This window comes from Bufo gargarizans, chromosome 5 (assembly GCF_014858855.1).
Source record: "Bufo gargarizans isolate SCDJY-AF-19 chromosome 5, ASM1485885v1, whole genome shotgun sequence".
Classification (NCBI taxonomy): Eukaryota; Metazoa; Chordata; class Amphibia; order Anura; family Bufonidae; genus Bufo; species Bufo gargarizans.
Window position 1 is genome coordinate 88831929 of NC_058084.1, and position 27246 is coordinate 88859174.

At 47.3% G+C, this 27246-nt stretch overlaps 1 protein-coding gene across 1 annotated transcript in view; it reads left to right on the forward strand.

The window, feature by feature from the left end:
* Window positions 1-6685: 6685 nt before the first annotated feature.
* Window positions 6686-27246, forward strand: part of RNF19A (ring finger protein 19A, RBR E3 ubiquitin protein ligase) — an 87392-nt gene continuing 66831 nt past the window's right edge. Inside the window, exon 1 of the mRNA XM_044292982.1 lies at window positions 6686-6892. The gene's annotated coding sequence lies outside the window, so the exon portion shown is untranslated. The remainder of the gene's footprint in view (window positions 6893-27246) is intronic.

A 27246-nucleotide genomic window follows, 5' to 3' on the forward strand; every position in this document is an offset into this window, starting at 1 on the left:
CATTTCGATTAATAACAAAAAAAGTAAAAATGTCAGCAGCAATGAAATACCACCAAATGAAAGCTCTATTAGTGAGAAGAAAAGGAGGTAAAATTCATTTGGGTGGTAAGTTGCATGACCGAGCAATAAACCGTGAAAGTAGTGTAGTGCAGAAGTGTAAAAAGTGGCCTGGTCATTAAGGGGGTTTCAGCTAGCGGGGTTGAAGTGGTTAATGTAAAAAAAGAAAATCCGATATCATGCACTACATGACAACCTCTAAGAAGAAAGGGATGCAAAAGAGCTCTTAATAAGCTCTGCCTCTGAGGCCACCAGATGTAAGGCAGCTATCCTATAAGTCAGTGTTCCACCCTTTAAAGGGAACCTGTCACCTGGAAAACACATATTAAACCAACCATAGTACCTTAAAGTATCCCCCAGTGTGTTGCTAATCATGATTTTCTTTCCTCATTCTGTCTCCTCATATTTGTTAAAATCCCAGTTTTAATGTCTGTTGGCGCCTTCTCCAAGTCAGGCTTAAGGGGGCAGCGGCCTCCTTGCTTCAAGGCACGATAACCCCGTCCCTTACCCCTCCTCTCTACATTGTGATGGACATCTTGCCGTGATGCCGGGACCCTGCTCATCTCGCACATGCGCCGTGCGCTGCCTGTTACAGCGCGATCCCGGCTCCCTCACTCACCGCCTTCATTTTGAAGACTGCGCATGCTCCGTTCAGTTCCATCGCGCTCACGCCCGGCCGTCACTTCTCGTCTCTCCGGACCTCACTGCACTGTCACTTGACTGTGTGCAGCGTCAGGTCATAGTGTGTGCACTACACCCTGGCGCTATACGGGGTCAGGAAAGTGCAGCGCCAGCCCTAGGAAGGAAGACCAGGGAGGGTGAGTACTTGCAGCGCTTCACTCCCTACTCCCGGCACCTAATGCATACTAGTGAGCGCTTCCATAATGGAAGCGCTCACTAGTAGTGTTGAGCGAACTTGTGTTTTAAGTTCGGCGTCTAAAATTTGGGTTCTGGGCTATCAAAGAATCGGGTTATGGATTCTAAATTCCGTTACAGTCCGTAGTAGCAGAATCCATAACGCGATTCTTCGATAACCCGAACTTTAGACGCCGAACTTAAAACACAAGTTTGCTCAACACTGCTCACTAGTATTCGCTTTATAAGACGCACGGCCATTTCCCCCTCACTTTTGGAGGTAAAAAGTGTGTCTTATAAAGCGTAAAATACGATAATACAATCTACATCACGCCCTGCAAAAACACGTCCTCCCACAGCTCTCCAGACGGAAAGTTATAGGTGGGAATATGCAGATGCAAAGAAAAAAATGTGATCATAATAAAAAGTATATCGATTTTGTATTGCAGATATCATACTGACCCGCAGATGTCATGACATTGTTAGCACACAGTGAACGCCATATAAACAAAACCCAAACAATGGCGGACTTGCAGTTTCATCCCCAAAATAATTTTTTACCGGTTTTCAATACAAGATATGGTAAATTCAGTGGTGCCATAAAAAAACACTACTTATTCTTAAAAAAATAAAATTAATTGGTCTTGTCCTGAAGGGATGAATTAAAATAAACTCCTCACACTGAAAAGCTGCTCAAAGCGGTCCGAGAACCATTGTTTGGATGGAGTGTCAGAGTTTTTCTGCACCAGTGTGGACGTCCAAGAGTTGTTAGAAAGTAAAAAAAAATACGTTCACATCTGCGCTAATCCTTTAGAGGGGCAGAACAACGAAAATAATTGCCGAATTCGGCACATAACTGAAATGAACTATGTCCGAAACACGTAGGTCTGTTTTTTAATCAGTGCACAGGATGTTTTATGGATTTTGCCATTAAACCTAGAAGCTGTGCTCTCTCTAAAACGGCCACAACTTCTGTTTTTTTATTTTTATTTTAAACCATATATTTGTTTTTTATTAAAAAAATTATTTTAAGCAATCATACATACATGTACAATTATATAAATAAAAATTTCTCTTACAATGAAAGTATCACGGTTACAGACCAATATGTTAACATATGATCATCCATACATTATTCATTCTTGTGCATCTTTATCTAGAACTATTAGAAAAACTTCAATAAACAAACAATACCTTTCCTGCCCCCCCACTCTCTTCTATCTTGTTTGTTTTTCAGAGTGCTTGCCTAACAATCAAGGTCCATCTAATTGTTTGGTGTGAAAGATAAAAGATAATGCTTTATTTATTTATTTTTGTTTGTAAAATGAATTGACTAATTTGTAAACATTGAATGCCATGGATCCGATGTTCCCCGTTTCAAGAACCATTCAGTGTGTTGGAAGGGGCTTACCGTTGCCAGAATTTCCTCTTTTTTGAGGAAGGCAGACATATATGGCCTCTATTTTCCAAAGAAGGACTTAGTTAGCTTTAATTTATAATACTCTGCTTCTATTCATTCTAACGTCAGACATTTCGTGGTCATTCGCATTGTCTCTTATGTTGATGGAATTTCTGAGCGTAACCAGTAATTTAATAAGTTTATTTTTGCTGCCAGTAATAGCACATGGAATACTGGTGGGATTTTGACCTTATGTGCCTCACTCTTTGTATGGATAAGATCAGTGAATCTAGTAGGATTTTTATCTGGCTTCTGGTTTTAATCATGGTTAAAAGATTGTGCCAGAAGTCCTTACTTTAGGACAGGACCATAGACCCTGGGTTATAACCGTGTTATAGGTGTCTGGCATTTCGGGCAGCCAGTTATCCTGCCATCTCTATTTAAAGGGAACCTGTCACCTTGATTTTGTGTATAGAGCTGAGGACATAGGTTGCTAGATGGCCGCTAGCATTTCCGCAATACCCAGTCCCCATAGCTCTGTGTGCTTTTATTGTGTAAAAAAACCGAATTGATACATATGCAAATTAACCTGAGATGAGTCCTGTATGTGAGATGAGTCAGGGACAGGACTCATCTCAGGTTCATTTGCATATGTATCAAATCGTTTTTTTTACACAATAAAAGCACACAGAGCTATGGGGACTGGGTATTGTGGATGTGCTAGCGGCCATCTAGCAACCTATGTCCTCAGCTCTATACACAAAATCCCGGTGACAGGTTCCCTTTAATGAAAGATCTCTAGGAGAATGGAAACCATATATCGCTCTATGAAGGATTTTAAATTGTGTCTCCCTCCAAATTTCGCTACATACATGTTTTCGGATCAGAGCCCAGCCCTCTAGTAATTGGCCCGGAATGATCAGGGTTGAGAGTTCTTTATGCCAAGATTTAAATAAACCTGAGTCTCCTTTTTTAGACTTGAGCTCACTAACAGAACTATAAATGGACGCCAAAGAGCTAGCTTTTCCTACCAAGTTTATAGGAGCATCAAAGGGATTGATGGCGAATTCTTTTGATAGGTCTCTCACTCTAGGCCTTAAGAATGCCATGAGGTGTTAGTAAGCCAGGAAGTGAGAGCTTGGGATTCGATATGTAGTTTGAATCTCCCGAAAGGTCAAAGTCCCTTGTAACTAATCCAGGCAGTGCCTCATTAAACTTGCTAAATTATATTGTCTAATATCTGGAAATCCGATACCCCCTCTGTTTTTGGGCCTAGATAGAGTGACAAGGGATATTCTAGGTCTCTTGGACTTCCAAATAAATGAGTGGCAAGCTTTTAAAAGCATTTGTATAACTGTACGTTTCAGTAAAATTGACAGGGTTTGCATGGGATATAATAATTTACTAAAACTCATCATTTTCAATAGATGTCAGAGACCCATGAACGATATGGGCAAGTTTGACCATGATTTGAGTTCGGCTGTGATTTTCTTGAATAGTGGAGGGTAGTTCAAGGAGTATAGGGATTCTGGGGTTTTGCCAAGTTTTATCCCTAAGTATTTTATTGAGTGGGGTGCAATGGTGACTGGGGTATCTTGTAATTGGATTTTTTCATAGGGTTTAGGACGGAGATAAATCCAGCATTTTGTCGTGTTTACTTTGAAGCCGTTTATCGGCTCGAACTCTGAGAGAAGTTCAAAAACTGCTGGAAGTTCTTTTTGTGGATGCGACAAGAATATTAGCCGATCATCTGCAAATAAAGCATGTTTGAGAGAGTGGCTGCCTATGCTGACTCCTTTCAGAAGATCAGAATTATTGCTCTTGAAAGTGGTTCCAGGGCTAAGGCTACTTTCACACTTGCGGCAGAGTGATCCGGCAATCAGTTCCGTTGCAAACCGACAGCATTTGTAGACGGATCCGGATCCATCTTACAAATGCATTGCAAGAACAGATCCGTCTCTCTGGATGTCATTGGGAGAAACAGATCCGTTAGTATTTTTTTTCATATTTTTACCTGTCTGCGCATGCGCAGACCAGAAGAATGGATCCAAATGGATAGTCATGAAACCGAAAAGAGGTTTTGGCGCAATTATGTGTAGCATAAGGACATCTGACAATTGTATTGTGAAGGATATAAAGTATGTGTACCATTACATGACCACACACGACTTAAAGCTGTGTAACAAATGTAATGCGAATATGGTATAATATGTATAATGCTGCATTAATGTTACTGTAACTAACTGTATGATATGCTATCATAATGCTGTGATTGGATATGACTTATCTATTTCAATAAAAATGATATTTGAAAAAAAAAAAAAAGAATGGATCCGGCATTACGGTATTTTTAATGCCGGATCCGGCACTAATACATTTCAAAGTAAATGAATGCTGGATGCGGCATTCCTGCAACTGATCCGGAATTTTAGACGGAAATAATGCCGCAGCATTTCCTCCGTCCAAAACGCCGTTCAGTCACTGAACTGAAGACATCCTGAACGGATTTCTCTCCATTCTCTCTCAAAATGCATAGGGATCAGTTATTTTCCGGTATTGAGCCCCCAGGACGGAACTCAGTGCCGGAAAAAAATAACACTAGTGTGAAAGTACCCTTAGTTGAAAAGTAGAGGCGAGAGGGGGCAGCCTTGCCTAGTACCATTTGGTAACTCAAAAGGTTGTGAAAGGTGACCTGTTATAGAGATTCTAGCCAACGGGGAAGTGTAAAGAGATGAGGTGTATGTTCTGAAGTGTCCAGTGAAACCCATGCCATCCAGCACCTCACTGAACCATGTCCAGCTAAGGTTATCGAAGGCTTTCTCAGCATCGATGGTGAGTATAGCTGAGCATGGGTGTGAATGTGGATACATATAGCATCCAAGACGGCTAGTACTTTTCTTATGTTGTACACTGCTGATCTACCCTTGACAAAGCCTGTCTGATGACTGGATAGAAGTTTAGGCAGAAAAGTGGACAACCTGTCAGCTAGAATCTTTGAGATCATTATCAATTAGAGATATCGGACGGTAAGATGATGGTAGTGTGCTGGCTTTGGTAGAACCTTAAAGGGGTTCTGCAGTTTGTTTAAACTGATGATTTATCCTCTGGATAGAGCATCAGCATCTGATCGGCGGGGGTCCGACACCCGGGACCCCCGCCGATCAGCTGTTTGAGAAGGCAGCGGCGCTGGCAGTAGTGCCGCAGCCTTCTCGCTGTTTACCGTAGGCCCAATGATGTCACAACTTGTATCAACTGGCCTGGGCCTGGGTTCACTTGAATGGAGCTTAGCCTCGCCCAGGCTAGTTGATACTAGTCGTGATGTCAGTGGGCCGGCGGTAAACAGTGAGAAGGCCGCGGCGCTCCTGGAGCACCGCTGCCTTCTCAAACAGCTGATGGGCGGGGGTCCCGGGTGTCGGACCCCCGCCGATCAGATGCTGATGCTCTATCCAGAGGATAGATCATCAGTTTAGACAAACTGCAGAACCCCTTTAAGGTAGTCTGTGTTCATATCCAGGGGTATTGGTTGTCCCTGCATAATTTGATTACAAAGAAGTGTGAGAATCGGCGAAATCTTAGTGGATAACAACTTGTAAAATTCATTTGTGTAACCATGTAACCATCTGGACCTGGAGTCTTGCCATTTTTTGATCGCTTAGTTGCTCTCTGGACTTCATCCTCTGTGATGGGATAGTTTAAAACTTCTGAATTTTGATTGACAGGACAAGACAGGCGTTATTTCATTTTCACTGTCCGGCCGTGTCAATCAAAGCGTAAAGGGAGCACGGCAATCGCAGAATATCTTCTTGTTTAAACCACTGACCATCTTGTCATGATGTCATCAGGGAATGTGTGCCGAGCAACAAACATCTAGTCGCTGTCGTCTCATTTACAAAAACTGTCTGAAAAAGTAGTTCCTATCGCAAACCAATCACAGCACAGCTTTCATTTTACCAGAACTATTACATAACATTAAAGCTCCACTGCGATTGGTTAGCAAGGTACGTTAGTCAAGCATAGCAACCAATCACAATTCAGCTTTCATTTTTTTTCAAACTGCTGTGGAAAAACAGAAAGCTGAACTCGGATTGGTCGCTATGGGCAACAGGGACTGTTTTTGTTTGAGACAGTTTTGATGAAGGAGGTCCATTGTTTCTGCTCGTGTTTTTAGGAAACGTGAACCTTCCGGCACACACCAAACGCCGTGTATAGACTTCTGTCTGAGCCGCGCGTCACCCACAGGATATGCCAGTGACGTCACAAGCGTCCTGCGCGTTCCCGTGCGCCAGGAACGCGCAGCTGTTGTTCCGCAGCAAGCTTTTTTTTTTTTTTTTTTCGGGCGGTGCGCGAGCATGACGTCATCGCGCCTCGCTGTGCGGCTTCCGCGGGCTGGCGACTGTTGGGAGCGCGCGTCCCTCCCTGCTTACTGCCCCCCTCCTTCTGCTCCCCGGTTCCCTCACTTCCGCTTCACTGATGGCTCAGACGGCGGCCGCAGGGTCCGGCACTAAAGTCGGGTGATTATTTACAACGGGCCGCCCCGGTTCTGTCCGCCCGAGGAGTACTCTACGTGGAGCCGTCGCTGAGGTAGGACACGGTGGAGAAGTGCAGGGTGGCGGCTGGTAGGACGAGGGTCTGGTGCCAGGGCTGAGATCATGGGCAGAGACTGAGCTGCTGTGAGAAAGGACTTGGTGAAACTGTTGGCCCGAGTGAGACTGGCACCCGGTGCCCATAGGGAGTCACAGGGACTCTTGTGAGGAAGGTGGTGCCCTTGTAGTGGGCAGCTGTACCCGACATTGGGCACATAGCAGCTGGGCTCCAGTGTGTGCCAGGAGCTGGGGGCTCAGCTTTCAGGCTGGATGCCCATGGGCAGTGTCTGAGGACTGACAAGGTGCCAGGACCAGAGGCTTTTTCAGTAGCTGGGGAAATGTGACTCTAAACTGTGCCCATAAAGGAAGGTGCCAGCTGAGGGCACCCGACTGCCTGTAGAATGGGTGACCATATAATGTGCCACTGACTTTACCCATGAGACTGGAGAAACTGATTTCACGCCAAGTGTGCCAGAACTTAGTCATGGTGCCAACTGAGGGTACCCAAAAACTTGTAGAATGGGTGACCTGCTGTGCCACAGACTGTGCCCATGAGACTGGAGAAGCTGAATTCACGCCAATTGTGCCAGCACTCAGTCATGGTGCCAGCTGAGGGTACCCGATAACCTGTAGAATGGGTGGCCAATCTATATAATGTGCCTGTGTACTGGGTGCCCATATATGCCTGCTGACTGCCACAAACTGTGCCCTTCAGCCTGAAAAAACTGGTACCATGTACACTGCTGTGCCAGCTGAGAATACCCAACTGCCTGCGCAATGGGTGTCCATTTAATGTGCCTATGTACTCAGTGCCTGCTGTGCCACTGACTGCCACCACCTGTGCCAGTGAGACTGTAAAAACTGCACCCCAACTGTGCCAGCACTGAGACCTGGTGCCAGCTGAGCGTATCCGGCTGCCTGTAGAATGAGAGATCATATAATGTCTTTGTACTGGGTGCCCATACGTGCCTGCCTGCTGTGCCACTGGCTGCTTTTTAGTGCCCACAGAGTGGCTGCCCGTAAAGCTCATGTGTGGGTTAACTGATTCTTCACTTTTTTACGCTATATGCAAATCTTTATTATCTGGCTTAACCTGACGGTTCCCATACCAGTCAGTAGGGTACGCTGGGCATCGTTGCCATCTGTTTTGTGATTGGGCAGACTGTTATGGTTATCGGGATGCAGATGTGAACGGAGCCTAAACGCTTGATGCACCCTAGTGCGGGTTTATGTTCCCCTTTACACGTGAGTCCTTATGACTACGCTTTACTAGTATCTATTTTCCCACCCCGTTGAACACGTGCAGCTGCCACAGATGGCATTAGGTGAACCTGAAACGCGTCTGTTCCTGGCTGTAATGTCTGCCGCAGACCTGGGCTGTGTCACAGCCGCCGGATACTAGACGCTTATCACATACAATAAGTGCTAGCTGCTGCCGTGCTGTTGAGGGGGCATGCTGTCTGCACGTCCATAGGGTGCATGGGGGGACAGCTCTGCTTTGTGATACCCGGGTGTACATTGGCTTGGCCACCTGTGGCTCTTCAGCTGTTGAAAAACTACAACTTCCATCATGCTGTGCCAGCCTGCAGCTGTTGGAGTGGTACAAGACACAGCTCCCCAACAGTAGTGCTCTGCAATAGAAATGCGCGGGGTTCTGCACCTGTGACGGGGTGTACCCAAAGCTGAGGGTGCCCCTCCTGCCGCTTGATTGACAAGGTTGGACTTCTCAGCCGGCTCTGTAGTGGCGCAAGTGCAGAGGCTCCGCTTCCCCAAGCGGTGCAGTGACTGCTTTGTGTCGCCCCCCGGTAGTGTAGCAGTGCATGCAAAGTCGCTGCTCCAGTTGTGGAATCGTAGAAAGCGCCGCTATTCGGAGGGGTAGATTGACAATCAAGCCACAGGGGCAGCGTCCTCACCTTCGGGGGCACCCCATCGCAGGGGTGCAGAACTCTGCTTGGTGAGACGAATCGATTCGCTCCTCTTTAGTCTGAAGCCTTCAGCCGTGATGGAACTACAACTCCCATTATGTTCTGACACTTGCTGCAGTCCGCTGCCCTGTCCTGTACGCCAGCGTGTTTTACGCCTGGCTTTTATAGATTACATTTATTCATGTTAAATTGCCAGTAAGATGTTTTGTTTGGTCGTATGGTTATATGTCTGGAAGATCTGGTCCTTGAGGATCTTGGGAGAGCTGGATGACAATCCCGTAGGATTTGTAATGTCGGCCATATTGAACGTGGCCGAGATTTCAGAGAAACAGATGTTACTATGAGACACTTGAGGACCATGACTTCTGTTTACTGGGGATTTTGTGTCCCATTATAGGTAGGATTGCAATAAGTTATGGCTGTACTGGTGGGACTGGCAGGCACGGCTGTTTACCCATGGCGCAGTGATGTCTGGTGACTGCGGATGTACTCCATTATTCCACAGCGGGGGTCCTGCTGGTGTTCTGCCTTAAAGGGAACCTGTCACCGGGATTTTGTGTATAGAGCTGAGGACATGGGTTGCTAGATGGCCGCTAGCACATCCGCAATACCCAGTCCCCATAGCTCTGTGTGCTTTTATTGTGTAAAAATACAGATTTAATACATATGCAAATTAGGCCTCTTTCACACTACCGTATGGCTATTTCAGTGTTTTCCGGTCCGTTTTTCACGGATCCGTTCAGTTTTTTTTTTTCCGTTCCGTTTTTCCGTATGGCATATACAGTAACCAGTAATTACATAGAAAAAATTGGGCTGGGCATAACATTTTCAATAGATTGTTCCACAAAAACGGAACGGATACGGAAGACAAACGGATGCATTTCCATATGTGTTCAGGTTTTTTTTTTTTTGCAGACCCATTGACTTGAATGGAGCCACGGAACGTGATTTGCGGGCAATAATAGTACATGTTCTATCTTTCAACGGAAATACGGAAACAGAATGCATACGGAGTACATTCAGTTTTTTTTGCAGAACCATTGAAATGAATGGTTCCGTATACGGAACACAAAAAACGGCCCGCAAAACTGAAAAAACAACTGCAGTGTGAAAGAGGTCTTAACCTGAGATGAGTCCTGTACGTGAGATGAGTCAGGGACAGGACTCATCTCAGGTTAATTTGCATATGTATCAAATCGGTATTTTTACACAATAAAAGCACACAGAGCTATGGGGACTGGGTATTGCGGATGTGCTAGCGGCCATCTAGCAACCCATGACCTCAGCTCTATACTAGAGTTGTTGCGATACCAATTTTTTGATTCGGTTTCGATACCATGAAAAAGTATTGCGATACTCGATACCATTCGATACCACGCGAAAAAAATAAACAAAAAAAGCCACGTGCATTCCTCATTTTTAAAAATGGCGAATCGCGCAGTTTTTATTTTATTTTTTCTGTTCCGGCATTCACCACCTAGATTTTTTTTTATATATTTTAATAGTTTGGACTTTTCTGACGTGGCGATGTAATATGTTTATTATTTAAATATTTTATATGTGAAATTGGGAAAAGGGGGTGATTTATACTTCATATTTTAGTGTTTTTTGTTTGTTTTATTTACACTTTTTATTTAATGACTATTTTCCCCTTAGGGGCTAGAACCTGGGATCTTTCATCCCTTTTCCTATTCAGCCTGATAGATCTCTATTAGGGTGAATAGGACTCCACACTGTCCCTGCTGCTCTGTGCACACAGCATCAGGGATGTTACCATGGCAACCAGGGCTTCTGTAGCGTCCTGGCTGCCATGGTAACCGATCGGAGCCCCAGGCTTACACAGCTGGGGCTCCGATCAGAAGCTGCCACTGCACCACCAATGAGGGGGGGGGGGGGGGGGAAGAGGTCCCTGTGGCCACTGCCACCAATGATTTTAATACTGGGGGGTTGAGAGGGGCCGGCACACTGTGCCACCAATGATCTTAATGGGATGGGTGGGTTGGGGGGGGGGGGGCAATGATAACTACCTCTTTATACAGGAGGCGGGTACTGGCAGATCAGCGGCAGTTAACTGCCGCTGATCGCAGCTCCCTGTCAGGGGCAGGGTGCCGGCAATGCGATTCTGCTGCCGGCACCCGCCTCCTGTATGTGTTAAAGACTGACTACTGTATATGAGTCCAGACTTTCACTATCAGGCCACACAGAGCGGCGCCCAGCAATGTCCCAGCACTCACCATTAGTCCTGGGCGCCGCTCCGTTCGCCTGCAGTGCTCCATTACTGTCTCCTGTCCTGCTCCACATGCTGCTGATTACTATCGGAGCGATGGGAGGAGACATCAGATTCACTAGTGGGCGTTCCTTCTCCCTGGCTGTAGCGCTGTCCAATCGCAGCGCAGGGAGAAGGAACGCCTACTAGTGAAGCTGATGTCTCCTCCCATCGCTCCGATAGTAATCAGCAGCATGTGGAGCAGGAGAGGAGACAGTAATGGGGCACTGCAGGCGAACGGAGCGGCGCCCAGGACTAATGGTGAGTGCTGGGGCATCGCTGGGCGCAGCTCTGTGTTGAAATAATCCTATCATTGGTGGCGCAGTGCGCCCGCCCCTCCTCCGCCCCTCTCTTCTCATTGCCGGCGCTGCCCCTCCTCCGCCCCTCGCTTCTCATTGCCGGCGCTGCCCCTCCTCCGCCCCTCTCTTCTCATTGCCGGCGCTGCCCCTCCTCCGCCCCTCGCTTCTCATTGCCGCCGCTGCCCCTCCTCCGCCCCTCGCTTCTCATTGCCGGCGCCGCCCCTCCTCCGCCCCTCGCTTCTCATTGCCGGCGCTGCCCCTCCTCCGCCCCTCGCTTCTCATTGCCGGCGCTGCCCCTCCTCCGCCCCTCGCTTCTCATTGCCGGCGCTGCCCCTCCTCCGCCCCTCGCTTCTCATTGCCGGCGCTGCCCCTCCTCCGCCCCTCGCTTCTCATTGCCGGCGCTGCCCCTCCTCCGCCCCTCGCTTCTCATTGCCGGCGCTGCCCCTCCTCCGCCCCTCGCTTCTCATTGGTGGCAGCGGCAGCAGCAGCAGCAGCACAGGGGGAGGGAGGACAGCTTCCTTCTCCCCGTGCTGCTGAGAGAGAACATGAGCGCGCCGATAGCAGCGCGCTCATGTTCAGAGATACTAGACTGCGCAGAAGCGCAGCCCAGTATCGAAAAAACGGAAATCCCGGTATCGTATCGATACCGGGACAAAAGTATCGATTGGGTATCGAAATTTCGATACCCGCAACAACCCTACTCTATACACAAAATCCCGGTGACAGGTTCCCTTTAAGACTATATCAGCTGTAGGCTCATATGCCGATCATATCCCCAGGTCCCTATAGAGCGCCCATGTGACGGTTCCAGAAATTATATACCAGAAGCCCTTCCATGTGCGTCCAGGTCCGTGCCTATGTGAGTTTATCCTATCTTTGTCCGTACCTTGCGGATCACAGACCCATTGAAGTCAGTGGGTCCATACCCCGATGTGGGGTGCACGCGGCCGGTGCCTGTGTTTTACGGATCTGCAGTTTGTGGTCTGCAAAACCGACATGGCCGGCGCTCATTTGTGCGGATGCACCTTAATACCGGTGTAGGAAATGGCAGTTTTAGTATATGTAGCCAAAGCTGGATTGGTGCAGAAGAGGAGAAAAGAAGCTCATGGCTGACTGCCCGCCTGATTCTCCATCTCGTTTATATAGGTACAAAAAATACAGTTGAAATGGTCCCCCAAAAAATGGGTACTCCCAAGGGTCAACTGTAATTTGTGGGGGAGCCTGAGGGAAAGGATTTGGTTTTCCTGCATTAAATTGTGTTATCAGGGACCCTCTTTGCGGTCGTTCTCTGCACTGGGTCCCAGACTTCCCTAATAATAGGAAATGGGTTTTCTAACCAGTAAATCCCTTTATTGTATCCTGTGCCCAGGGATGGCGGTATATCCTGTGATTCTATACTGTGACGCTGCAGAGGCTTCAGTATTATAAGGGAGGTTTCTGTCGGGTCATTGTGTGCTTCCCTGGTAGTCGGCAGCGGTCACATCATTGTAAGAGGCCAGGAAGGAACCTGTGTGCGCCCGTGGGGTCAGCACATACCTAGCGTATTGTTCCCCAGGACTGTGAGAACCTGTGGCCGTCTGCGGGGAAATAAGGCGAAGAAATGTGGAATTGGGCAGTGTGTGTTCTGCTGAAAGCACCGGAAATCTTCGTTATTTACACTGGGTCCCGGTGGAAATAAATGTTTGATATATTTATATTTTTTTAGCCCAATTTTGCTTTAGTAAATGACCCCCAATTTGTTTTATGCTTGTCTGTTGCCCAGAGGTCACTGTCTGTGTGCACGCTGGAGTGATTAGGGTAATGAACGATTGTCCCTCCCCAACAGAGACCTCTTTTGACCTCTGATAGGTGAATGGAGGCCTACGGCTATGTGTGTTGTGTACGCCAGGAGTTTTTCCTGGGGTATGTGCCAGATGTGGGGCTCCCACCCAGTTTGCATAGAGCCCTTGAAAAATACGGCTGCAGTTTTCCAGAAGTGGCACTGCTCTCGTGGACCTTGTCCGGTATTGCAGGTCGATGGCATTCACTTGCGCAGACATGCAATACCAGGCACAGCCCGTGTACAAGAGTGGCGCAGTTTCTGAAAAAAGCGTATAAAGCGTCAGGGCCTTGCATCAAGAGCTTGCTATCTCTAGCCTGGAGATTGATGGTGAATTGCTACAGGAAACTATCCAACTGCTGGGGTGGGACCAAGATGGAGCCCTCCACCCATGAAGGAAGGTGCAGCACTCACATTCGTAAGGAGATTTATCAAAGCTGGTGTAAGGGTCCATTCACACGTCCTGTTTTTTTTCATCCTGAAAAACGGTCCGTTTTTTGCGGATCCGTTGTTCCTGAAAATGTTTCCGTATGTCATCCGTATGTCATCCGTTTTTGCGGATCCGCAAAAAACGGGAACATGTATACATTTCAATAATCAAATAAAGTTGTTTGGATTTCTTTGAAAAAAAAAAAAAAAAAAAAAAAATATTTGTGTTTCCAGGAACGGAATCCGCAAAAAACGGATGACATACGGAATGACATCCGAATGTCATCCGTTTTTTGCGGATCCATTGACTTTGTATTGTACCAGGATCCGATTTTTCAGGACAAGAATAGGACATGTTTTATATTTAAACGGACATGCGGAACGGAACAACGGAAACGTGCTGTCCGATTTTTTCCAGGACCCATTGAAAATGAATGGGTCCAGATCTGGTCCTGATCTGTTCCTGAAAAAACGGAACAGATCAGGAAAGAAAAAACGGACGTGTGAATGGACCCTAAAGTAGAACTGGCTTAGTTGCCCATGGCAACCAATCAGATCCCACCTTTGATTTTTCAGAGTTCAACTCAGGCGGTTTTCCTTTACACCAGTTTTGATAAGTCTCCCCCAATGAGTTCTACCTTTCCATCTGAATCGAGGCAGAACTCGTTGGACGCGTATTTTGTAGTTTTTCAGATGGAGTTTCGTGCAAGTATTACTATATGCTGCCTGTAGGTTTTGTTGCTTATTTGCCCCAGATTTTACCCTTTGCAATGTGTGAAAATCAGCGGAAATCTGTACGTCAGATCTGCGTGTAAGGTTAAGTCTACTTTCACACTGGCGTTTTGGCTTTCTGTTTGTGAGATCCGTTCAGGGCTCACAAGCGGTCCAGAACGGATCAGTTTTGCCCTAATGCATTCTGAATGGAAAAGGATCCGCTCAGAATGCATCAGTTTGCCTCCGTTCTGTCTCCATGTTCGACTGATGAAACTGAGCCAAACGGATCCGTCCTGGCACACAATGTAAGTCAATGGGGCGGATCCGTTTTCACTGGCGCAATCTGGCACAATAGAAAACAAATCCGTCCTCTATTGACTTTCAATGGTGTTCATGACGGATCCGTCTTGGCTATGTTAAAGATAATACAAACGGATCCGTTCTGAACGGATGCAGACGGTTGTATTATCTGAACGGATCCTTCCATGACGGATCTGCACAAAACGCGAGTGTGAAAGTAGCCTTATCTGTGCATACGGCCTGATGTGTCCAGTGAGGATTTGGTATAATGATGACACATACAGAAAGGGAAGGAGGAGTGTTAGTGACTGACTCACTCCTGACATTTTTGGGATTTTTACAATCCTGCACCATACTTTAGTCTTGTGCGGCTGCTGCTTGTGTGATCCCTTCCTCTGATGAGAGATGTGCATTCCCTGACACTCCTAGGGCTGTGGATCCGTGGGTGGAAGCTCGGTGCGTGCTGACGTGTGGAGAAATCTCCTAATCTGGCCTGCTCACGCCTGTCACGACTCTGCAGCTGTGGGGTCTCTTATCTCTGCGGTGTGACGCTGCTGTGTAAAGCGCTGGTTTTGCTTTCATTTTCAGAGTATGGTTTGGGCTTTGTGTAGAGCTGGCATTACCCCCTCGGTCTATAGCTTCCAGGTTGATGTCTACAGATAGACGTCCCGATATCAGCTAAAGGAGCCTGTTTTCTAGAACGCACAGTAGTCCCCTTGTACTATTACCATTATTTCTATCACCTTCCCATTCAGCCATTGCTGCATCCCGAGACGTCTAGATAGCCGACATCTATCTGAAGGAAACGAGATGCGTGCTCTCTAAGGCCTCATGCACACAACTGTATCCGTTTTGTGTCCGCAAATCACAGATCCACAAAATACAGATGCCATCTGTGTCGCTGCTGCATTTTTTGCGGACCCGTTAACTTCAGTCGGTCCGCGGTCTGCAATTTACCGTAGCATGTGTACAGAGGTTCGGAGTCAGGACCCCTGGTAAAGAATCTGTCCTGTAAATGGTTCTAATTAGAACAGCCATTGCAGTGCAGCCTGTGACAACCAGTCATGTGGCCCATACGGTCTTTACATTTTTATGAGGCCAGATAGTAGCGGTGTGTAGTGCATCAGTCCCCCGGTTCTGCATGGCGCTAAAGTGTGAGCCCTGCCTTTTTCAATGGCAAAATTTCATTCTGGAGAAATACTTTTGCAGTATTTATACTAGTAATCCGATCACTAGAGATCGCGACGGACTTGATTTTAACTCTTTATGCCACCGGGGTACTCTGTTTAATCTGATGTTTGTCGCCGTCATTACAGTCTGCCCCCTCAAATGCTTTTCCGTTGTGCAGCGGTCAACAAAGCCATTGATTTTCCTCTCCAGCTCTGCAGGAAAGAACGTGCGTCTATGTTGCCAAATTCCTGCTGATGTCATGGAATATATAATATGCGTATTTAACTGCTACAGAGACGCCTTCCCGAACTGCATGTCAGTGTTAGCCCTCGGTCACATTTCCATTTTTCACGGACGTGTGCTATCCGTATTTTCTCCCCATTGATTTTTAAATGCGTTTGTTCATACATCATTGGTTTTTCACTGACCGTGGGACAGTGGACTCAAAGACATGCGTCGCTCTGGCCCGTGATGCAGGCCAGATGTGCCCATTGAAGTCTATGGTTCCTTGAAAAACCACTGACACCACACAGTTTGGCAGTCGTGTTTTGTCAGCGGCTTTTCTTGGACCATTGGTAGGAGACGCTCTGGAAATAAATTTTCAGCTGAGCAAGCGTCTGTGGAATACAGATGACACACAGATGGTGAAAAACGGATACATGGACCAAATACGGATTCTTCATGGACATCTTCGCATTTTCCACGGACATCAATCAGGCACGGAAATGTGAACAAGGCCTTGAGACGCATTCATACAGTCTGTGCTTGGTCAGTGATTGGGAGCCAAAACCGTGTGCAGGTCCAAATTGCAGACGAGGAGAAGATTTGTTCGATAACTGTTGGACAGATACGTATTTAATATATAGGCATGTATGTAATCTCGACAGGGGGAAAAGGGATAAGCTGCTGGGAGCAGATTCTTGAGATGGAACTTGCCTAATCCTTATTCCCTCAGCAGCCAATGCGTGGCAGCAGCAGTCATGTGCTGTACCATGATTTTATGTATCTGCCGATGGCTTCTGATCACTTTAAGGGTACACTCACACGACCGTATTTTTGGCTCTGCATCCGTTCCGCAATTTTTCGGAACGGGTGCAGACCCATTCATTTCAATGGGGCTGCAAAAGATGCGGACAGCACATAATGTGCTGTCCGCATCCGTAGATCCGTTCCGTGGCCCCGCAAAAAGATAGAGCATGTCCTATTTTTGTCCGCAATCGTGGACAAGAATAGACATTTCTATCATGGGGCCGGCTACATTCACACTGCCGGTATCCGTGTTTTGCGGATCCGCAATTTGCGGACTGCAAAACACATACGGTTGTGTGAATGTAGCCTAAGGGATGGCCAAGAACTTTGTTTTTCTCTTTGTTTACAGCTGCTATGAAATTCTAGGGTATTTTCCAGGGTGTTGTCCTTAACCCTACCCTGCTGGCCGAAACTACGATCTAATGAAAGACGAGAAGCAGAGCTTTCATATGAACTTAACGCCGGCCCCTTGACCTGAGAACGTTTCCCTTTCCCCGTTCCTTATTTTGCTACTGTGAACTGTAAGGGGCCGGATGTCATTTTCTGTTCAGGTTAAAAAACTGTTAGTTTTCCGCAAAGCGGAATGGAGACTGAGCTGATGCATTCTGAGCGGATCCTTTATCCTTTTCCATTCAGAATGCATTAGGGCAAAACTGATCCGTTTTGGAACCGCTTGTGAGAGCCCTGAACGGATCTCACAAACTGAAACCAAAACGCCAATGTGAAAGTAGCCTTAGATATATATTCCTTATTCACTGGTGAGGGTTCGATTATGAGGACCCTCAGAATGGCTGAACAGCAGCGCAAATTTTTCCCTGTGCCCTGGCATTCCTGGCTACACGCTGTGGAGGTCGGTCTTGGTCCCTTGGATCTCAGGATCAGTGGTGGTCCTTGGGGTCCAAGCCACTCTGATCATAATGTTATGGCATATTGTAAAGCTAGCATAACATTAGAAAATAGGAATCCCCCTTTAATAGAGGGGGTGATGTTCAGGACTCTCCTAATTCAAGCAGCCCGTAGAACACACTTAGGCCCCATTCACACGTCCGCAATTTCGTTCCGCTTTTTGCAGAACGGAATTGCGGACCCATTCATCTCTATGGGGCAGCACGACGTGCTGCCCGGATACGGCATTGCGGACCCGCACTTCCGGGTCCGCAATTCCGTTCCCCAAAAAAATAGAGCATGTCCTATTCTTGTCCGCAATTGCAGACAAGAATAGGCATATTCTATTAGTGCCGGTGATGTGTGGTCCACAAAATGCGGGATGCACTTTGCCGGTGTCCGTGTTTTGCGGATCTGTGGATCTGCAAAACACGTTACGGCCGTGTGAATGGAGCCCTTAGGCTACCTGCCGACGTTGCAGATTACCTGCATTTTTTTTCTTTGCTGCACGAACTTTGGTTCGGCAAAAATGCAGCGTAATACAGTACCTTCAAAGTGTGCCTTAGACAAATTAGACGTGCACTTTGGTACTAGATTTTGAAATCCGCAGCTCGTCAATTCTTTGTGCGATTCTGCACCCCATAGACTTCAATGGAGGTGTTAACATCAATGGAAATTCCGCACCAAAACGCCCAATAAAAATGCACCAAGACTGCAATAAATATACCGATTAATGTGTGCTTTGGGTACAGGTACCCTAAACGCATTCCTAGAGGACCCAACTAAGGCTAATTTCACACCTACGGCGTGAATTCCAGCAGAGAACAATCTGTCGCAGTTCTCCGGATGCGGCACTGCAGGATGCAAACGGAATGCCCGCCGGATCCATTAAGAATAACGGGGTGCTGCAGCACTCCGGCAAAAATGCTGCGAATCGGCTGGACACCAACCGCTGCATGTTGCCGATTCTCGGCTGGATTGTAGTGCTGCCGGTGGCAAAGGGTACGTTCTCAGTTGCGTTTTTAAATCTGGCAGGTTCTTCCAGTAGCCTGTACCAGCTTAATTGCTGCGTGCGGTAATATTTGTCCAAAAGCCGGCATTTATGCTGGAAAGCGACTGGGTCACTGCCAGATCTTATTACAGTCAATGGCGATCCAGTGCAGGATCCGGTAGCCTCCGGATGCGGATACCGGAGATGCGAGTGAGCCCTCAGCCATGCATCATGCAGAAGGTCTGTTGATAGGGACTGTGTGGGTGTTCATTTCCCCTGTGGGGGTGATGCCTTGTATATTGAATGCATAGACACCTGATGGCGGTGGTAACTGCAGTGGACCCCTAATGGAATAGAAAGACATTGTCCAGAGCCCCGATTCCTGGAAGAAGGCTGTTTGATTCCTCAGGTTCCAGCCTGATAACTGAGATACCTCCAGCGGAGATACTGCACGTGGTACGTTGCTACGTGGGAATTAGACTTTAAAGATCAGCAGGGGCTGACGAGGCGCAAAATCAACATTTCAGCCCTGGTAACAGCCGTGTTATTCAGCTGCCTTTGTTCTGCTTCCTCTATGGGATGAGCGGGTGGGAGAGAGAAATGTGTTCTGGGACCAGGGTCGGGACGATGACTATTCAGAAATGTCAGGAAGAAGTTGTCACTGTTACTAGGGATTACAGGGCGCAGATGGATTAGGTGATTTAATCCAGAGAATTAAAAACCATTTGGTAGATGCACGTTTTGTGGTGACACTGACCTGTCTCTGAGGAAGACCATTTCTGTTGATGGGCAGATTTAAGCAGAGGGGACCGGATCATGTGACGGGAGGTTAACGTGTTCCCATTGTTTTACCAAACTTCTGACTTGCTATGGATTCATAGAAAGCCTAGGGTCACTGTTCTGGAGAATTGGGCAGGGCCCAGGGCCGGCGTCAGAACCCGGCAAACCCGGGCAAGTGCCGGGGCCCACTGTAAGTTAGGGGGCCCACTCGTCTCCGCGGCGGCCCCTTTAAAATGTTTGCCAGAAAATATTTGCTCATCGCATCGCAGCGCAGCGCAGCGCAGCGCCCGCTCGCCGTCCGAGCCATAATTATTCATGTTGCGCAGCGCCCGCCCCCTCTCTCACGTGATCCTCTTCTCTTCTGAGTCCAGGCACCGCACGCCGCACAGTCAGATCAACGAATCCAGCGAATACGATGATCCTCATTTGAGTCTGACTCACTGTAAGCCCGCCCCCAGCCAGCAGCAGGCCTGATAGCCGAGCCCAGAGCTGGAAACCTGGCGCCCAGTCCCAGAGCAGACACAACTGAATGCTGCTGAAGTGCTGACAGCTGAATTTCGTGTTAAATTTCTAATTCAGATTAACTAGTAAGTCTAGCAAGTCACAGAAAGACCAGTTATTGTAGTATTTATTATTATATCTGTTACATAAATGGGGGGCCTGCCGCCTGGGGCTATCTACAGTGAGTGTCACGACTCAGTCACTGTCTACACCAAAACACCCAAAACACCTAAATAATTGAATAAAGAACAATTAGCATGTGTTGCTTTGCTCTTGCTCAGCATCAGCAGCACACATGCCTGTAAGGCCAAATGCACACGGCTGTGAGCGGTCCGTGGTATCCCGGCCTGGCATCTTGCTGAGAGCTGGAGCGTATGACGTCATTGGTTGCTATGACGCCATGCGCTTCATGCCGCCGCTGCACTACAGTAATACACTCGTATGATCTATACGAGTTTATTACTGTAATGCAGCGGCAGCATTAACAGTGTCATAGCAGCAACCAATGACGCTGTACGCTCCAGCTCTCAGCAGGATGCCAGGCCAGGATACCACGGACCGCTCACAGCCGCGTGCATTCGGCCTAAAACACAATATAAACTCCTCTAAGAAAATACCAGAACCCATGAAATCAATTATACAGTTTATTGGCAAAAATTCATAAGAGGAAATTTTCCTCTTATGAATTTTTGCCAATAAAGTGTATTATTGATTATTATTTTCTTAGGAGGAAAAATTATTTTTCATAGGAGTTTGTTTTAGGCCTCATGCACACGGCCGTTGTGGGCCCATGGCTGTATTGCTGCCCGCATACGGCCATTCAAGTTGAATGGGTCCGGATCTGTCCCGGCCGCTGCACGGACGTTGCCCGTGCATTGGGGACCGCAACAGATGCATAACAGCCGTGTGCATGAGGCCTAAGGGCTCTTTTATACGAACGGGTGCCGTGCGGGTAATCCGCTGTGTGAAAGAGAGCCAAGCCCCGCTCCGGACAGCAGAGACACAGAGCAGTAACATGACTGATAATGCTCTGTGCCTCTCTGTGCCATTTTTACTACAAAATGACAGTGAGATACAGTTGTCACTGTGATTTTGTAGTAAAATTATCACAGAGAGGCAAAGAGCATTATCAATCATGTTACTGCTCCGTGTCTCTGCTGTCCTGGACGGGGCTTGGCACTCTTTCACGCAGCGGATTACCCGCACGGCATCCGCTCGTATGAAAGAGCCCTTATGCCCCTTGCAGACTAGCGTTCCTCCCGCAGCAAGTCCACATCGCAGCACCCGGCCCAACCTCCCAGCGCTGCCGGAGGTCACATAGCATTATATTGATTGATCTAACCCTTAAAGTTCTGGAATGTATTGGATAACTGGCATAATGCTGTTAGTGTCATCTAATACATTCCAGGACTATAAGGGTTACATAGCATCATAAATCAATATAATGCTATGTGAATCCCATCAGTGCTGGGAGGTCAGGCCGGGTGCTGCGATGCGGACTCGCTGCGGGAGGAACGCTTGTCTGCAAGGGGCCTTAGCACAGGGGGGCCCACTGAGGCTTTATCGCCCAAGGGCCCACATGAACCTGGAGCCGGCCCTGGCAGGGCCCCTCAGAAACAAGAGGGCACATCTCAGCGCTTTCACCCCCCTCTTGTATTAGCAATTGATGGCGGTCTCGGTTAAAGGGCTTGTCCAGCTTCAGAAAGAAACCAGACGACACATGGGATCCTTCTGCAAAAACAGAACTGCGCAGTACTTACCTGACAAATCTTGCGCCAGGGCAGAAGAATAAGACAAAGTAGTTGTTAGGAGGGAGGCGAGGCGAGGCGAGTCCTCGCTGTTCAGTACTGCTCTGTGATTAAAGGGGGTTTCCCATCTCAAACAATGGGGGTATATCACTAGGACGGACGGAGCGGGGAAATGAACAGAGGCACGGATCGAAAGCCCATGGAAGCACTACAGAGTGTTTCCATAGGTTTTCTGTCCATGCCTCTGCACCGCAAAAAAGTTGTGCATACACTACTCTTTTGTGGTGCGGACCCCATTCAAGTGACTGGGTCCTTGTCCGTAGATGGCGGGCACAATTTACGGTCTGCAGCACGGGGATGGCCGGCGCATAGTCGCGTGCATGAGCCCTAATGGTGAAGACGGGTTTTCAACAGCAACTCACGGCGAAAAGACAACTCCATAAAACGGTACAAAATCAACCAACAAAGTATATTGCAAAAATATTCAGAATCACTTTCCCTACACATTTAAGAAAAAAAATAAAAAATTTAAATGACCGTTACATTTTAGAATACCCCTTTAACGTGTGTGTTCCTTTTGTTTCTCAACCCCCCCCCCCCCCCCCCTTGTTGAGACTAACATCTTTTGCATAGATAGTTATAGAAATTTGCCTACCAGGCCAGCGCTGCGCTCCCGATCAAATGATATACTCTTGGCGCTTCCTGGATGATGTGCCGTACATTGTGCATGTGATCCTGGCCCGATTATAACCCACAATGCAAGTGTCAGTCATCACTGCGCCATGCATGAGAATGAATCTCGCTAGTGCTGTAGAGCATGCAGTGCCATCCCTGCTGGTTGCGCCTGCACAGTTGGGCAGCCTCGGGTGCTGACCTGCATGACGCCAGGAAGCACCAGGAGCATATCATTTGACCGGCGTCACAGCGCAGGCCCATTTAGCAACTAAGTATCAGTCCAGAATATATTGATCTAAAGAAGGGGAGGGGGACATGAAATAAAGTAATGAATCTTGGAATACCCCTTTAAGCCCCCTCCCTTCGCAGAGTAGATTCAACACTAGGTGGAATCACCCAGCAACTGATTACATTTGGGCGAGTAGTCAAAACCTGGTTGCTAGGACTGATGTTTTTTCCATGGCGGTGGGGTTCGTACTAAGCTGCATTAACTACTTCAGGCCTTTGTCCAAGATTTTCAGAAACCTGAAGTAAGAGTAAGAGCAGTAAATAACACAGCGTTCAGGAGAAATCATTAATGGTCTCTCCCAGTCTTCAGCGTCACTGCCCCAGAGGAACCCATCGACCTGGGAGCCTAAACGTCACCTCACTAGCTTCAGAGGTCACGTGACATACACCCAGGTGTCACTGATGAGTCCAATGATTGGCAGCAGCGGTCATGTGAATGATGTGCATGACAGGAGAAGGGGTCCCGGGCAGCGGCGATTTAAAGGGTTATTGTTTTTCTTTATGCCGTACCATTTCCTGCTCTTACTCGCGCTTCTGAAAATCCTAAACATCCCCTTTTAAAGAAATTGTTCTCTAAAGTGTCTCCGGAACTGCTTCTGTGGGGAACCACATTGTAGTTCCAGATATAAGTACTGTAGACGGCATCATTTACGTGCGTCGGACCCTTGTTGTAGTCAGCGGAAGCGGATCTGTCATACATGGAGCTGGACAGAAATGTAGGAAGCTGTGAGGACTACGTGAAGCCCTCGGTTGCCCCTCGTCATGTAGGGTATAGTGGTGTGACGTAAAGCCGGTCGGAAGCACTGCTTTCCTCGTCTTCTTGGTCCATGTGACGTGACCACTTGTTTGCTGCCCTGAACGTCTCCATGTCCCTGTTGCGCTTGTCTGTTTAGAGTGTTGGGTGGACGTTTCAGTCTGTCCTGCTGGCCAACATTTTACTTAGCAGGTTCCAGTGAAACCTGCATCGGCGTTTGCATGCATTGTGTTTCATTTGAATGTCTTGCTTGTATTATGATGTGGTCGTTTAGATATCCATGACCTCATTTGTATAAAACCCATGGAAAGAGGAAAATGAGCGTTTGCTGCCAGAATATCGGAGTGCAGCCACTGAGAGCACTCGGTGACATTCAACCATAATAATTAGGTAGTGGTGGGTGACTTGGGTAGATTTGGGGTGCAAATAGTTAAACCCCTTCAGTATTCACAAAAACCAGAATCCATTTGGGTTTATCTGGTCAAATGCCATCTAAGATATCATCATCATAATCATTGAAGCCCTTAAAGGGAACCTGTCATGTGGATATTTGATTATAATATAACTAATTATATACATCCATTAACTACTAAAAAGTACCTTAGATGTATTCACTTACTGGTGTGACATATGGTTACCTCATAATATACACACAAAGATGCCGCATGCTAATGAGCTGATTTGAGTCCAGCGTGATGTCACTGAGTCCAGCGTATATTTAATTCAGAGCTATAGCCACTCCCCTGCCCACCTGCTGCTGATTCATATGGAAAATAACTGTCAATCGGCAGCAGGTGGGCGGGGAGAGTTAGGACTCACCATTATGAGCTGGAGCTTTTCAATACAAGATGTTGGCAGATTGACTGGGTCAATTAAAGAAAGTGACCCAGCATTTTGCTAAGAGAATCGGTCACTTATTTATGTTGCCCTTAGTTAGGACGCCATAAAACTGGTGACAGGTTTCCTTTAAAGTTGTTGTGCTGGGGCATCTCTTCTGTGCTGAACTCTTGGGTAGGTTGTAATATTAGGGTCCATTCACACGTCCGTGGTGTGTTGCGGACCAGCAAAACACCCGGCCGGCACCCGCTATAGAAATGCCTATTCTTGTCCGCAGCTGCAGACAAGAATAGGATATGTTCTATCTTTTGCGGAGCTGCGGACTTGAAGATCGGGGCCGCGCTCCGCGGAAGCAGAGAGCACATAGTGTGCTCTCTGCTTCATGTCCGGGCCCATGGAGAATGAATGGGTCTTTCCGCAAAATTGTGGAACAGGTGCGGACCCTTTTGCGGACTTGTGAATTGGGCCTTAGAATAATTGATACCATACCATTTACGCACCTGTCTGAGACTTGGAAGTGCAGCCATACAATGCTCCGCTGGGTCTGGTATAGGTGGTATCTGCTAGTCGCAGTGCTGGAGGTTTGAAAGTTGAGTAGGATGGCTGTGTCCACAGTATAGGTGAGAAATGTATGGTCACTGGGCCCTTCACCGATAATGAGAGAGGGTGTCCAGTCACTGTGTGAACGTAGTAATAGTCTGCATGTGTGGCCACCACGTGGCAGTCCAGTAGACGGTGAATGGAGCTGTGGTCACACATGCGCTCCACCACTTCATGCACATGGTGACTTGGGGCTACCTACTCTCTTGACCTCTGGGGTTCCAACGGTTGGACCCCCAGGTATCATGCAGTTTAATTCCTCTTCTGTGGCTCGGCGATAACTGTTCATTGGCCAACTCCTTCAGGCTAAATTACTGGACACATCATGAAATACATGGGTGAGGGTACGTTCCTGAGCGCTGAGGAGGACATTTACCTTTGATATGGTTGCTGATTAGAAGTGTAAAGCTATTACAGTGACTGCCATCCGGATGTGGTCCTTGGTCTTACAGTTCGTGGTCCATGTGTCGTATGGCTTCTCCCAGAAACCACAGGTCCGTTTAGCAGGCGTATGGTCAGGCCTTCTGTCATGTCAGGAGCATCAGAACAAAGGCCTACATGTTAATGCGTTTACTTGGAGAGGAGTGAAGAATGTAGGTTCCCTTTTATACCTGCTATTCTTAGAGAAGAACCTACAACTGGACATGAGACGTGAGGACCCCAGTGTTTTGTGATAAGGAAATTAGTGTTTCTTGTCGTATTATATTTTTTCCCCTTTCAGTAAATTCCTAATTTATGCATTTTGCGTCCTCCCTGAAAGTGAAGGAGAGTCTACATGTATTTGAGTCACTGGAGGGATTAATCACGGAAGAATTTCTATTACGAGCTTACAGTCTCTTGATTGACTGAAAAGAGCCTTCTCAAGCCACGTCTCAGCCTGTACAGGATTATGCCCCATGTCTTATAACAATCTCCATGGAAAAAAGTGGCTGTCCTCCTGAGAGCTCCAGATTGCTGGGCCTCCTCACAAAGTACCTTTCTACTGTGGCTCTCAGGAAAACGCCATGGAAACATAGGCCCTTGTTTATTTTATCAAACCCTCTTCGTTATTTTCTCTCACTAAAAAGTCACACATTTTGGAGCAAGCCCTGCGGTAATTGTGCGACATCTCACAGCAGCACTACACAGAACCAGACCTTCACACCAGCGATACAGATTGTGCAAGGAACAGTTCAGGAAAAAACGGATGGTCTTGCACACACAAGTTGAATCATTTTTTTTCTGCGATTGCATTCAGCATCTAAGTTTTTCCCGTACAGATTGTATCCAGATTGCATAATTATTATAATTTTTTTTTTTACATACATGAATAAAAAATGAAGAATAACGATCTACTTCTCCTATCAACCATGAAAAACGTTGCGTTCGGATGCCTTACGTTTTTCACACAAGCCCCATACACTTCTACGGCGCCAGAGCTGAGTGAAAAACGCAGTACAGAACATGCTGCGATTTATTTTTATTTTTCCCCCTGAAAGTTACGATGATGCGTGAAAACCGCCGCTCATGTACCCAGACCCATGGAAATGAATGGGTCAGGATCACTTCACGCATCGCATCCAGATGAAAACTCGCTGGTGTGAAAGAGGCCTAAGGCCTGATGCACGTGACCGTGTTTTTATTCCATATCTGAGCTGCACCCATTCAATTCTGTGGGGCAGCAGAAGATGAAGACGCACACCGTGTACTGTCCTCATCCGTATGTCCGTTTTATGGCTCTGCAAAAAAGGTAGAACATGTCCTGTTCTTGTCCGTATTGTGGACTAGAATAGGCATTTCCTGCGGAACAGGAAAGTGCGGGGCCCATGCGGCCGGTATCTGTGTTTTGTGAAGTGCAAAACTGGTTATCTGTCTAGGGCCTATGAATTTGGACATTTCCTTTCTGTTATAATGGTCTGTAATAAGTTGGTTGCAGGGTGTCCCGACGCTGGCAGCCTTCTATAAATTGTTTGCATAATTTATATTTAGCTCCTTTTAAAGGGGTATTCCCATCACAGACAATGTAGGATATGACCCTACTGTCTGATAGGTGCAGGTCCCACCTCTGGCACCCGTACCTACACCGAGAACCAAGTGCGGAAAAGGTGGCGGCGGGCACACTGCATAAGCGCGGTGCGCTCCCATTCACTTGTATGGGGAGAGCGCTTGGCAGTGGCCAGGCCTCAGGTCCTCAAGCCACCCCTCCCCCTGCTCCGTTCTCTATATGCCCCCATTGTCTGCGATGGGAATACCCCTTTAATTTAAAAGGGTATCACAGGATTTTAATAGTGATGGCTAGTGATAGCTTTCCTGAGGATAGGCCACTAATAATAAAATCCTGGAATACCCCTTAATTCAACTTG